Below are 13989 nucleotides of genomic sequence, written 5' to 3' on the forward strand. Positions count from 1 at the left end.
GGTGTTGATGGCACCATTGCACTGGTGATGGCCAGCGACGAGAAGATCGATTGGGCAAAGGTGGCGGCTGTTCGAGGCCTGACTGAAGAAATATGAACTGGTCTCTTGAAGAGCGTGAAGGCCTTCTCGAAGAAGCTGGTTGCCATCATCGACCCGACGGCTGCCTCCTCCACTAGTACTGCTCAGACTGAGGTCAAGTAGACAACTTTGTACTTTCGCTCTCGTGGGATTCTATCCTTTTGTTTTTGTCTGCTATCTTGTAAGAAACTTTATCGGCCGCGGCCTTTTGAACCTTCCCTTGTAATATATTATGTTGATAAATGGAAGAACAGCTTTCGAAAAATTGATGTCGAATGTCTTACACTTTTTTCCAGTTATTTTTTGATGACTATGCTGAATCTGGATGTCTCGATACTTCTGGCAATACACCGAGGCTCGTAGAAGCTTCCAAAGCTACTACCTCAAACTCGCCGGTGGTTCCTGACTCGATAAAAATGGAGATGGAAGATCTGCGGCAACAGCTGCAGTCATTGAAGAAATAAGCCATGACTGCCTTGGCTCAAGCGAGGAAATCATCTGAGCGTGAACAAGCTGCCCTTCTTGAAGCGCAGAAATCTGACGATTTGGAGCAAGCTGCTACTTTGGAGGTTACGCGTGCTGCTGAACGCGAACGTTACATGATTGAACTCATGACTACCGCGAGTCAGGAAGTAGCTGGTACACATCTCTTTCCAAATTTACCTGGCTAGGAAGATCTTATCTGGCGATTATTTACTATATTGCTTTCCCTTTTGTATAGGTTCTTCTTTGGATGCTGCTGCCGAAGAAGAAAGAGTGAACCAACAGGTTGGATTTCTCATGCGGCTTGCAGCTGAAGCCAATGTTGATTTCTAGGCTGACGAAACACGCTGTCGCGCGATTGTTCAATTTCAGGACCGCGCCGCTCAAGCGCGCCAGCTTATCGACTTTTGTCACAGTTCACTAGGTATGATGTATAATGCCATGTTTTCTCGCAATTCGCAGCCCGAAAAATTTACTGATCTGATGGAAAATTTCAAGAATGTACGAGATATTCACATCTTCGTGAAGGCGCAGATGGTTGCTGGGGCAAAATTTGCTCTGGTCTGGCTAAGGATCCAACATCCTAAAATTGATCTCGAAGAAGTTGCGAAGGGGGTCCTTTTGAAGAGCTCAAAGAAGAAAAATAAACCTTGATCGCCATCTTCCTAATGGGTCGAAAGCCTCAAATTGCTCATCTTCCACTACTTCGCGACCCGACGCCATGACCATGCATATCTGATGACGTGTGAAGTCTGCGCTATCATCAAGCTCGGGATCTTGAATCACCGAGTTCTTTCTGCGTGGTGCTAGGCTTGGCATCTGCGCATCATGCAAAGGATAGGTGACACCGTCGTACAGATCGGCGAAGACCTCCTCGCTATCGGTGAAGTTGATGCTGTTGGTGAAGTCGAAGTTGGTGAAGCTGTCGGAGTCGTTGCCCCATGGTAGATCGGTTTCAGCGGTCGACCCGAAAGTCATCCCGCTGAACAGATCGGCGAGTTTTCCGCTATCAGCGGGCTTGGTGATGCGTGGCGGCAAAATCTCCTCATCGCCTGAGTCGATGGATGGTGTTGACAATCCCGAAGACTGAGGCTCGGCCGCCGACGGTCCAGAAAAAATCGGGGCCGAAAAGCGATATGAACCTTCTTTTCCGACGAGGAAGCGGAAGCTCCCGAACGTCATATCCATTGCTTCTCTCAGGTTGGCGTATGCAGGCAAACGAGCAGGAGGGTGAGGAACAAAATCGACAGAGTCAGATTGGATCTGTTTACCTCCTTCCACTGCGATGCTTGCTGCCGACGATGATGATGATGCCATCAAGATCAGGACCTTGCTACCTCGACTTCCCACAGACGGCGCCAATTGACGAGGTATCAAGTCGTCAATGCCTACAGATTGTAGACTTAGGGTTTCGTAAAAATAGAGGGCAAGTAAAACTCGAAGGTGGTCAGACGAACAAAGACGTCTAACTAGAAAGAAACAGTGGTTTATGGTTTAACAATGATCGATCCTTTCTTCTACCCAGCTTCGCCTTTATATAGGAGGCGAAGCCGAGGTTTTCCGTGATGTACAAGCATACAAACATCGGGTCACGTTGGGCCTTTCCATATATTGCTACAAGTTTTCCTATATTGACTCTACTTCCTCAAACCGCATATCTTAGGCTTCATGGGCCTCCAAACTTTAAGATCCGTAGGCCTTCAACTCTTGAGACACCTGAAAACATAAACCAGGGGTATACACGTGACATGCCCATTAGGCATACCCACGTCATCTAGTTACTTAATCCTTGGGAGCTCGCCTGAACTAGATCAAGACTAGAATTGCAGAGTATATGCATCAATACCATTACCTGCAGTGTCGTGAGATGATCGGGTGCTGTCTCCAAGATGGAGATGATTTGAGATGCCAGTGAAAAATCATGCACAGTATGAGCAATCCTTGTCAGGCTGGGACACTTGGTGAGCCGAATCTGATGTCCATCAAGGACACAACAACAACATGGAGCAGTCTTGATTCGTAAATGCACAATCAAATTAATACAACTGATGAAGATTTCAACCTTTCATCTCGTTGTCATTCATGATTTCTTCAATTTAATATGACAAACTAGCAACAGATTCATTGCGAGCAGGTATACATGCCTCTACAAGTGTTCAGGCAAATGTTGCCTTGACTTTTATATCATGCTAAACACATGCAGGTACCCACGATTACAATTTACAAGTACAATCTGTTTGGCTAAAAAAAGGTGAAAATAACATGACCTCCAAACATTTCACCTGGAGTTATAACATTTAGTTCTAGAAAACACGGCTGGGTTGTATGTCTTTCGTATCTAAGCACAGATCAGAAAACATACAGAATGTAACGATGAAGCCATGCACTTTGGTAGCGATCTAAATCAAGAAGCAGAAACTGTGCATGGGTAGCCACTAGCTAGGAGCATCCCCACCGGGAGCACCCAAAGACCCCCAATGCCTCGTTCGGCACACATGAATTTATGGGATTAGAGTGTTTTATTTCCTTAGGACATTACGAGATCCCTCCAAATGGCGGCTTAACCCTTCGGCAAGCCAGGTTTCTATAGGTTTGGAAGAGTCTGGCTTCAATTATTTCTGCAAAACCTGCCGTTACACGTGTGAATCAAACCCTAAGCAGTCCTCACGTTTTCTCTCGCCAACTTGCGATATTTTTGCTCACTACAATCGATTCCCAACAGGCAAAAACGCCAGCCTAATTGGAGACGAAGCCTGGAGCGCGAAGCATGGTCGTACCCGTGCAAAGCTAGTTGAACCAATAGCAAGGCCCGATCCCTGACTGAACAACGTGTTTTCACCTAAAACACTAGGAATAATACACTCTAATCCCTCCGTGCCGAACAAGGCCCAAAGGGGATCCGGGTGTTCTGGCCTAAAATCGTCTCCCACGGGCACCCCCAAGCTGTGCTGCGCCCGTAGGGGCCCGATAATTCTACCGGCACTCCCGTGCCGGCCCTGTAGCAAGGGGGTCGAACGGGGGGTGCCAGCAACGTTCAGCATGCGCTAAACGCCATGTAGGGCCATCCTGGCAACAACGCAACCCTCCTCATTCGCCCTCTTTCTCTCCCGGCCTTGCGGCGGTACTCTACTCCCTTCGCCGCCTCCAAATCATCGTCCCCGCCATCCATGATTCGACGTGCCAGAAACTCCGCGGGTTGTGTGAGAGCTACAGCACCGAGTGCCCATCATGTCGCCGGCTGTTGGAACCGCTACATCGCTTATGCGGACCGCCGCAACAACCCTCTGTGGATGGACTGTTGCCACTCCAACCCCACTCAGATCTCGAGCTGGAATGACGGGGAGACCTCCAGGGAGTCTTGGCGCGGCGTGTGAGTCCTCCATCCCCTCCAACCTCTCCCCTACACTGGCGGTGTGCTTTAGGTTTAGCGTTTGGGCAAGGCTTGTCAATTTAGCAATTATTTAAGGATTGTCTTCATAGCTTAGAGTTATGCCTATCTTGGCCGATGTGTAGTACCCCGAGCTGGACTACACGCTGGAGACGATCGCCGACCCAGCGTGGACCGGCATTGCCGATCCCGAATCAGCCCCGCGGTGCCGTATGTATGACATCATTTCTATGTATGTTCGAAGAAAACAAGAAGAAGTGTGCTACATTGTCTCGATTTAGTAAGAGATGAATTTCTCAGATTTATACATAATTCCCATTTGTAGGATTGTATCAACTGTGGGTTTGTGTATTGGGGTGATCCTCAATAATCTTTGCCATGCCAACATGCATTAACCTCTTTGCGGGGCATCTATGAGGCAAAGGTTCTTAAAATCACGAGAAAATTCAAAATGCTGAGCTGACGAAGAATTTAATTGAAGAAAAGAGCAAGGTGGAAGAAAAATACACCAGTTTAGTGGCTGATATGAATCACTAGATGGATGCTGCTGAGAAGCGTGCGTTGGAGCAAAATATGGCAAAATTAGAAAAGAATTGTAAGAACGATTTTGAAAGTGAGTTGCACAAGATGGAAAAGGAGAGGAATTTGCTGCTAGAGGAGAAGAAGATATGGAAGGATAAAAATAAAAATAATAAAGGAGGAGAAAAAGAAGTTGGAATACACCTTCTATGATGTTCTGAAAGATAGTGATGCAAACAAGGATAAGTTAAGGAAGATCAATCAAATTTGTGATGAGCCAGATTTGTATTTTGGACATATGTATTGTTAGAAATAATAATCTTGTCTCTGTTAAGTTTGGTGATTAGCACATGTGTACTAGATTTCTAGTCAGCTTGCACGCTGAGGTAGTACTAGTTGTTGTCCTAATCACTACGTTAGAGTTTGTCTAGAGCTAGTCTAATTAGAAGTTGCCTTGCATGGCTGTTAGGCGTGTCCGGTTTGGAGTTAGATTAGTTTGAGTCGATGTAGGTCTTAGTCTAGCTCGTCTACGAGCTGAGTCCGGTCAGGTTTCATTTGTTCCTGACCGAGTAGGTATATGATGTTGGGTCGGTTTGCAAGTTGCTGATCTTGGTCATAGTTAGGCTGGCTTGCGTGTATATAAGCAAGGCCAGGGTCATAAGTTTGTATCGTGAGTTAGAGAAAACCAAGAAATAAAGAGAAAAGAACGGGTGCGACACGCACCCTTGGCTATAGTTTTGCGTGTTCGTGTGTAGTCTATTTTGATGTGATAGATCCGTGGGCGAATCCTAACAATTGGTATCAGAGCGAGGTCGAAGATTTGAAGCCACGCTTGCCCCGGGGAGGCGACCCTACTAGCGCCTCGGGGCGGGTGACCGTCGCTTGGCGGAGCGGCTGGGTGGAGATGGCGAGCAAGCTGTCGTCAGCGAGGCGACGAGCGATCGTCGCTCGGTGGAGCGACACGGGAGGGGCGGCAGGGTGATGTCGTCGGCAAGGTGGTGGAGGTGGATGGTCGTTGATGGGAGAGGTTGTGCCGAGGTGTGGTACCGGGAGTCTCGTCAAGATCGCCATCCGTGGGTTTTTGTCAAGGTGGTGTTCGGAGGTGTCCGATGAGTCAAAGAGTCAAGTGTGTGCACGTCTACACGTGCGGTCGTCGTCAAGTCTGTGAGTCGTCGTTGTGTCCAAGTGCTCGTTTCTGTGAGGATCTGTTGCAGTTGAAGCGCGTCATATTCGAGGAGTTGTCCGGGAGCAAGGATCGACGTGGGCGAAGACAAGGTGGTGAGGAGGCCATCTGCGTGTCTAAGCGAGGAGATCAAGTTTGGCGTGTAGTGGGACAATGACCAGTTAAATTAGTAACGACGTGAAGACTGATGGTGCGTCCAGTCTTGCACGTTGCACGCGTAGATGCGACCGTGTGGGCTGGTAGTCCGGATCATGCGTTGGAGTTGAGTCGACAAGCCGTGAATCTGCAAAGAGTCAAGACCAGAAAAGTACGAGGAGACAACAAGTCAAGATTAGGGAGAGATTGTTAGAAATAATAATCTTGTCTCTGGTTAAGTTTGGTGATTAGCACATGTGTACTAGATTTCTAGTCAGCTTGCACGCTGAGGTAGTACTAGTTGTTATCCTAATCACTACCTTAGAGGTTTGTCTAGAGCTAGTCTAATTAGAAGTTGTCTTGCATGGCTGTTAGGCGTGTTCGGTTTGGAGTTAGATTAGTTTGAGTCGATGTAGGTCTTAGTCTAGCTCGTCTACGAGCTGAGTCCGGTCAGGTTTCATTTGTTCCTGACCGAGTAGGTATAGGATGTTGGGTCGGTTTGCAAGTTGCCGATCTTGGTCATAGTTAGGCTGGCTTGCGTGTATATAAGCAAGGCTAGGGTTATAAGTTTGTATCGTGAGTTAGAGAAAACCAAGAAATAAAGAGAAAAGAACGAGTGCGACACGCACCCTTGACTATAGTTTTGCGTGTTCGTGTGTAGTCTATTTTGATGTGATAGATCCGTGGGCGAATCCTAACATGTACTAAAAAAACAATTAGTTGTACTCCCTCCGCTGGGCCTTGATCTCGTCGTGCCAACAATCAGTCTCCAGCGCGGGCGGAATGTTGATCCTGTTGACGGCCATCTTTCAGCCGCCGCTGCTCGGCAGACGCATGTACGGCGGCACAGGGTAACGTGCCTCGTGGAACGCCCATGCCTCGGTGATGGTGAGACTGCAGCGCCCAAATCCATTTGCGGCGATGTTGTGGCGTATGCTCGACATGGCTGAGATGTGGGAGGAGTGCGTGAATGGTGTGGAGTCGCCGAGAAGGCCGGTTCGTCTTTTATATAGTGGTGGCATGCGAAGCGGTTTGGGACAGTTGGTCGCAATTAACTCCAGCGTGGATGGCCACACGGCCATGCGCGAAGCGACGCTTCGCAGCGCGGCTCGATGAAAAAGCTACCACTACTAGAAAATAGGCAATTAGTGGCGCACCACTATTCCCCATCAGTGGCGCACTGCTGGTGCGCTACTGTAATCACGCCACTGCTAACTTTTAGTAGTGGCGCACTATAGGTGCGCCACAACTACCCTAAGTAACAGTGGCGCACTACTCCGTGCGCCATTGAAATGTCCAGTGGTGCGCCACTATTACTCCAAAGGGGTGCGCCACTGTTGTTGAGCAGCAGTGCGCCACTACTGTCTGCTGTTGGTACGCCACTGCTGCCTCCTGGGGTGCGCCACTGTTACCGCGAGCTGATGCGCCATTGCTGCTTGTCAAGGTGCGCCACTGTTGTATCTCAGACGTGCGCCATTGCTGGCAGCTTCGGTGCGCCACTGCTACTTTCGAAGGGGATCAGCGAGTAGTGCGCCATAGGTTCCAGACTAGTGCGCCACTGCTACGTAGTGGTCGTGCGCCACTCATGGTCCACTAGTGCGCCACTACTAGTATTTCGTTTTTATTTTTTGTATTTCTGGCTGGTATTTGTACAGGTTGTATAGCACAGTATAACAGCACAAATACAGGATATATAACACATATAAACAACAGCACAGTATATCAACATAGTTCTTCACATTAGCCTCCATGATTCACAAGATTTCAAATATTAGACAAGTTACGGGGTTACAAAGTCTCAAATGAGCTAGTGGTTACACAAGATCGATATATCATCTAAAGTACCATCACATATAAAAGAGCTAGAGTGACTACTAGCACCATCCCGATGAAAGTGGTCTTCATCCGGTTCCTCCTCCGCTCCCTCCTCTCTCCCGCCAGATAGCGTGCGTATCTGTCTATGGCCTCCGCTCTAGTGGTGTACCCTTTGTAGCTGTTACCGCTAAAACGGTGAACCTGTCTCCGACACTCCTCCCAGTCGTTGTAGACTCCGGGAACCTTGCCCTTGTACACGACATACCACGTCATATCTGCATATATGCACAAGCCAATGAAACATTAGTGCACACTCATAGATGTTTACAACGAATAAGAGCAAACTCAAAAACGATCCAAGTAGTATGAACTAAAAGGCATGCCTCATACATTGTTGGTCGAAACAAATATTAATATTTAGGGAAGGCGTTAGTGAGGCCAAGTAGGATGCACAAGAGATTGATATTTGTGCCATCGCACCAGGCTCACTAGCGCCTCCCCCAAGTATAGTGATCGACCGAACATTCTAATCATCGGCATTTTGAGATACCAAAGCAAATGGAATGACAAGGGTCTCATACTTTGTTGGTCGAAACAAATATTAACATTTAGGGAAGGAGTCAGTGAGACCAGGTAGGATGCACAAGAGATTGATATTTGTGTCATCGCACCAGGCTCACTGGCGCCTCCCCCAAGTGTGTAGTGACCACAAAATTTAATCATTGGCACTAAAATGGAAGAAAGGCCAATGCAATTAAGAAGTGCCAACTCAAATAAGAGATAAGTAGCTAGTATGAACTAAATGGAATGTCTCATACTTTGTTGGTCGAAACAAATATTAACACTCAGGGATGGGGTCAGCGAGGCCAGGTAGGATGCACAAGAGATTGATATTTGTGCCATCACACCAGGCTCGCTGGCCCCACCCCAGAGTGTACAAGTGACCAAACATTCTAATCATCGGCATTTTGAAATACCAAAGCAAATGGAATGACAAGGGCCTCATACATTGTTGGTCGGAACAAATATTAACATTTAGGGAAGGCGTAAGTGAAACCAAGTAGGATGCACAAGAGATTGATATTTGTGTCATCGCACCAGGTTCACTTGCGCCTCCCCCAAGTGTACAGGTGACCGAACATTCTAATCATCGGCATTCTGAAATACCAAAGCAAATGGAATGATGAGGGCCTCATACATTGTTGGTCGAAACAAATATTCACATTCAGGGACGGTGCAAGTGAGGCCGGTAGGATGCACAAGAGATTGATATTTGTGCCATCACACAAGGCTCACTTGCGCCGCCCCCAAAGTGTAGTGACCGAACATTCTAATCATCGGCACTCTCTCGAAGAAATACCCAAAATAAACGAAGAACACCAAGTAGATAGCATGCCTCATATTTTGTTGGTCGAAATAAATATTAACATTCCGGGACGGAGCAAGTGAGGCTGGTAGGATGCACAAGACATTGATATTTGTGCCATCACACTAGGCTCACTTGCGCCGCCCCGGAGTGTACAGGTGACCGAACATTCTGGCATATGCAAATAAAATTAACGACCAAATCAAGTGCGGAAAACGACTGTCGAAACTACAGAGCCATATATATAAGTTCACAAACGTAGCCGAACTGGTAATTAATAGCATCGATTACATATAAGTTCAACGACCGTCGAAACTAATTAAACAGACATGAAAGTAAAGTGCTGGATAAAGTTTATTACAACACAAGCTCGTCTTTAGTTCACAACTACATAACTAGGCTCGCACATCAAGACTTTCTACTCGGCTAAAGGGACGACGGAGCGTGGATAAAACCACCGCCTTTCTTCAAGCACATCCATGACCGGTAGTCGTCACCCTGCATTTGGAGTATTGTGTCTATGTCACTGTTTGACGGCTGATAGCCGGCATAGAACTCCCCCGCGCTTCTAATGACATCTTGAAAGATGATTTCACAAAACTCTACTTGGATGCGGAAGAACTCTTGCTTGATGCCGTCGTCCCGGATCCGCGACAAGCCGTTGCCCCAGTCTCTGAGATGCTCAGGCAGCGTAAGCTGCTGCTGGTCCCGTATGAACGCCTCCATGTGGTGGAGGGCGTAGTAGGCATCCTTCTTACTAGAAGGCGGCTTCTTGACGCAGGGGAAATTTGTTATGTGCTTGAACACGTGCTTCCCGTACCTAAGATTTGGCATCTCCATGATGTCTTTAGCTTTGACGTAGCGATTGAGAGCATCATCAAGTACAGCCTTGACATTCGTGTAGTCCGTGCTTGACTTACTGTCCGCATCGAAGTATGTGGCCATGGAATATTTCGGGGTTATGGAGATGAGTGTGCAGGTATTGTCTCTGCGTAGAAAACATAATGTTTAAGAACAGGACGATTGAAATCTAAAAAAATCACGTGTTAAGACCGGTGAGGGGATGACTTACTCGGGACATACAGGCAGGAGGAGGTTGTACTTCTTCTGGTTCGCTAGAAAGAAGCCTTTGAGGTAATCAGACGCCACTTTCCGGTCACCGACGCTGGCCAAGTGGACGGCACGCATGTAGAAGGGGTCGGCTATCGCGATGCTCGGGGTATTGTCTCTAATGATCCGTATCGCCTTACTGAGCGAGTATAGGCGAACGAAGGTGTAGTGCAGCGGATAACTGTTCAACATGGCGAAGATGTCATCATACCGCAAGAAGATCTTCTGGGCGAAGCCGCTATCGACAAAGCCATGGCCCGAGGGCACCTTGGCCACATACACCGGGTATCCATTATCTTTCTCCTTGAGACGCCGCTCCTCCATATGCCAAACACCGTCCACCAGAGATCGCATAGCACCGGGTGCAGCATCATACAATCTTTTAATTAGCATCGGCTCACCCGACACATGCACCCTCGACTCGATATCCTTGGGCACTAGTGGCCCGTCCTGAGCACGGATCGGTGCCGGCTAGCTGGCAGACTTGTCGTCCTTCTTCTTTCTTTTCCGTCCCTTCGGCTTCGGATTCATTGCCTTTGCATTCTCCTCATCGCAAGCCTTCTTGAGTGTGTTAGGGCTGATAACACTTTTCACACCGGCTGTCCGCTGAGTCTCGGTGAAGTCAGCAGCTGGAGGCGTCTCCTGAGAACTGAATAGACGCTTGTTGCAATTGGGTTTCCCCGCGGCGGCAGCTTGAAGGGGTTGGCTAATCAGATCGTAGTCCGCCGCAAAATCGTAGTGGCAGTCAAGGTTGGCAAACGTACTGTCCTCGTCCGGACCATCGTTCGGATCCTGCGCCATCTGCATCTCCTCATCAGCTGATGGCGGCACCGTTGGGGTGGTCTTGCCATGGCTTGGCGCCGGCACGGCTGGGGGTTCTGTCTGTGGGGTGGTGTCCCTCGCCCCCAAACGAATCTGGCTCTTTGGCCAAAGCATGGACCAATTGAAGCATTGGTGGAGGGTAAGGACATCATCTTCGTCGGCACCATGGGGTTGAAAGGGAGGTAGCACGTCATCGTAGCCACTCAGCACCCGAACCAGTTGAATCCTATACTGGTTGGGTTGCATGGGTGCGCCGTGGAACTGGCGGTTGCTCGGTTGAACGATTTTGACCTTGGCAACATCGATCAACTCGCCGTTCACAAACTGCAGGAGAGTGCATGGGACGTCGGCGGCGCCCTGCGGAAAACATGTAGGGCGTTAGGGATGGCTAGTCAAAGGCAAGGATATGGAAGTCATCGGCCGAGGGTTGGTTACCGTGATGGCGTCCAGCTCGGCTAAGGTCGAGGCACCACCGACGGCGGGCGTGCAACTGATGGAGTGGCCGCTTGTTGGCGCGGTGCCGGGCGGCGTATTATCCGCAGCGACGGGTGCATGTAGCTGAAGTAATGGCGCCGCGGGAGTCACCAAGGTTGGCGCCGCCGGAGCCACCAAGGGTGGCGCCACCGGAGCCACCAAGGTTGGCGCCGCCGGAGACACCAATGTTGGCGCTGCCGGAGCAACCAAAGTTGGCGCCGCCGGAGACACCATTGTTGCCGCCTGCGGACTCACCGATGGCTCCACGTTGTGCGAGTTGCTGCCTGTGAAACTGGGAACCGGGGGAGACCCCTTTTTTCCTCCCCTATACCACGCGTCCAGACCGGCAACCAAGGTAGGGATGATAGAGCTAAGCGTCGTGCCCACTTGGTCCTCCACTTGCTGTCGTTGCGTCCTCTGTTGGGTCTCCACGATATGTTGCACTTGTTGTCGCACTTGCTCCTCGACCAATGTCGGGATCTGCGCAACTTGTGCCTTGAGATGTGCGACCTCCTTCTCATCGATGGTGGCCTTTTTCTCCTTTTTCCCCGACTTATAGTAATCCGACCATTTCATAGACAATCCTTCGCCGACCACACGACCAGCCGACGTCGGCTTACTCAATGGATCCCTCTTCTTGTGGGCATTCAACGCCCTATTTAAAGGGTTGTCCCAAGGGGCACACTGCGAGGAGCTCGTGGACCCCGCGCCGCTACTGATTTCAGCTTCCTTTTCGCCTTCCTTAGCAGCTTCCTCCTTAGCCTACGGGAGGAACATGCATGAACCACTTAGTAATTTGGATTCATCAATTCGAATGCAACCATAAAGGAGCTAATTAAGCGGGTGCATTCCTTACCAGAAGAGCCTCAAACTCCTTCACCTCCGGATTGGTGGTGAGCTCCTTTGTTTTCGGGTCAACACGGTACCGGGCCAGGAGAAACTGCCTGGTTTGCTTGTTTTTGTATTGTGAGAAGAGGGGTTGGAGGCCGTTCTTCACACGCTCCTTATCCTGGGCGTCCCATTTCGGTTGCGCCGCCCTAAACCCGCCAGGACCAAGTTTGTGGGTGCCTAAGTTCAGTTTCCGCATGTCCTTCCCCCACTGACTAGAATCCGACGTTGACTCGCTCTCGCACTTGATCTTGAAATCAGCGTAGTCTTTCTCGGTGATCGAAGGATTTGACTCCTTGATCTTCTCGTAACTCTCACCATTCTGAATCATTTTCTTCACTCGGTTCCTCCAACTAGCGAGGGCGGTGCTCATCTTCGTGAGGGCGGCATTGTGCACTTTGTTCCGCATGAGACGTTTTTCTGAGCAGTCCACCGGGAACTCGTATCGTTCGTGCAGCTTCGTGAATAGGAGGGAGCGCAAATTCGCTCGGTCAGGATGCCTGAGGTTCTCGGTGTTGATCGAGACCGTGCTCCGGAGGATGCACCCGAGTTGGGCCGAGTACCCTTTGACTAGTTCAGGGGGCGCCATTGGATGCCCACTGGCGTCCACTTCGGTGAATGCCTGCTTCACGGTGCTGAGCACATTCGGGCGACGCTCCCTCCGTTGCTTCTTCGGCTCGCCACCATCCATGTGTTCACCGCCGTCCATGTGTTCGCCGCCATCCGTGGTGTCATCCTCGGCGGCACCATCGTCAGTGGTGTCATCCTCGGCGGCATCATCCGCTCGGTACTCTGGATCGGTGCCATCATCCTCGCTGTCGTCGCGGCGAGGTTGTGACTCCATCACCTCCATTTCATCGGTTATCATCCAGAATGGCTTGCTGCCGCTGCCGCCGGCCTCATCGTTGTCGGCCATGTTCGAACTAAGTAGGAAAAAATGCATAAAGTTAGCGCAAAATTCCACGGAAAAATTGGGCATGACCTATGCTAATTTATGGACATAGGAGTGCCCCATTTTCGCCGAAACGAAAATGAATCAACATTTCGGTGATAATGGGCAACTCAGTTGATCCCTGCACATGAATATGACACCATATACACTAGCAAAACAATCCACCAGCTGAGCGCCATGGCACATATACATCAAAAAATCCAGCTGAGCACCATAGCACATGTACACCAATTGAGCACCATAGCACATATCGACCAGCTGAGCACCATAGCACATATACACCAGCTGAGCAGCCAGTAGCACCATCCAACAGCACCTAGTAGCAGCAGCAAGCTAGTAGCAGCAAGCTAGCAGCAGCCAGCAAGCTAGCACCAAGCTAGAAGCAGCACCAAGCTAGCAGCAGCAAGCAAGCTAGCAGCAGCTAGCACCAAGCTAGCAGCAGCAAGCTATAGCAATGCAAGTAGAAGGCCTGAAGCAATTACCAGAAGCAGCAATAACAAATGAGCAGGTCCGGCTCCGGGAAGAAGACGACGACGCTCCGGGAAGAAGACGACGACGCTCGAGCAGGTCTGGCTCCAAGTCGATGAAGGGTGCCGACGAGGTTGCAGCAACTGGAGCACCTAAACAAAGAAGCTATGAAGGTTACTGGAAGTCGTAAATAAATAAAAGAAATTTCTCTCTAGTACCAACTAAATATCTTGCACAGTATCTCCAACAAGAAGTAAACAGATATAAATTCATGGGAGGATCAAATAGTACTTGGCTGAGAGTTAAAA

Source organism: Lolium perenne, chromosome 1, assembly GCF_019359855.2.
Source record: "Lolium perenne isolate Kyuss_39 chromosome 1, Kyuss_2.0, whole genome shotgun sequence".
Lineage (NCBI taxonomy): Eukaryota > Viridiplantae > Streptophyta > Magnoliopsida > Poales > Poaceae > Lolium > Lolium perenne.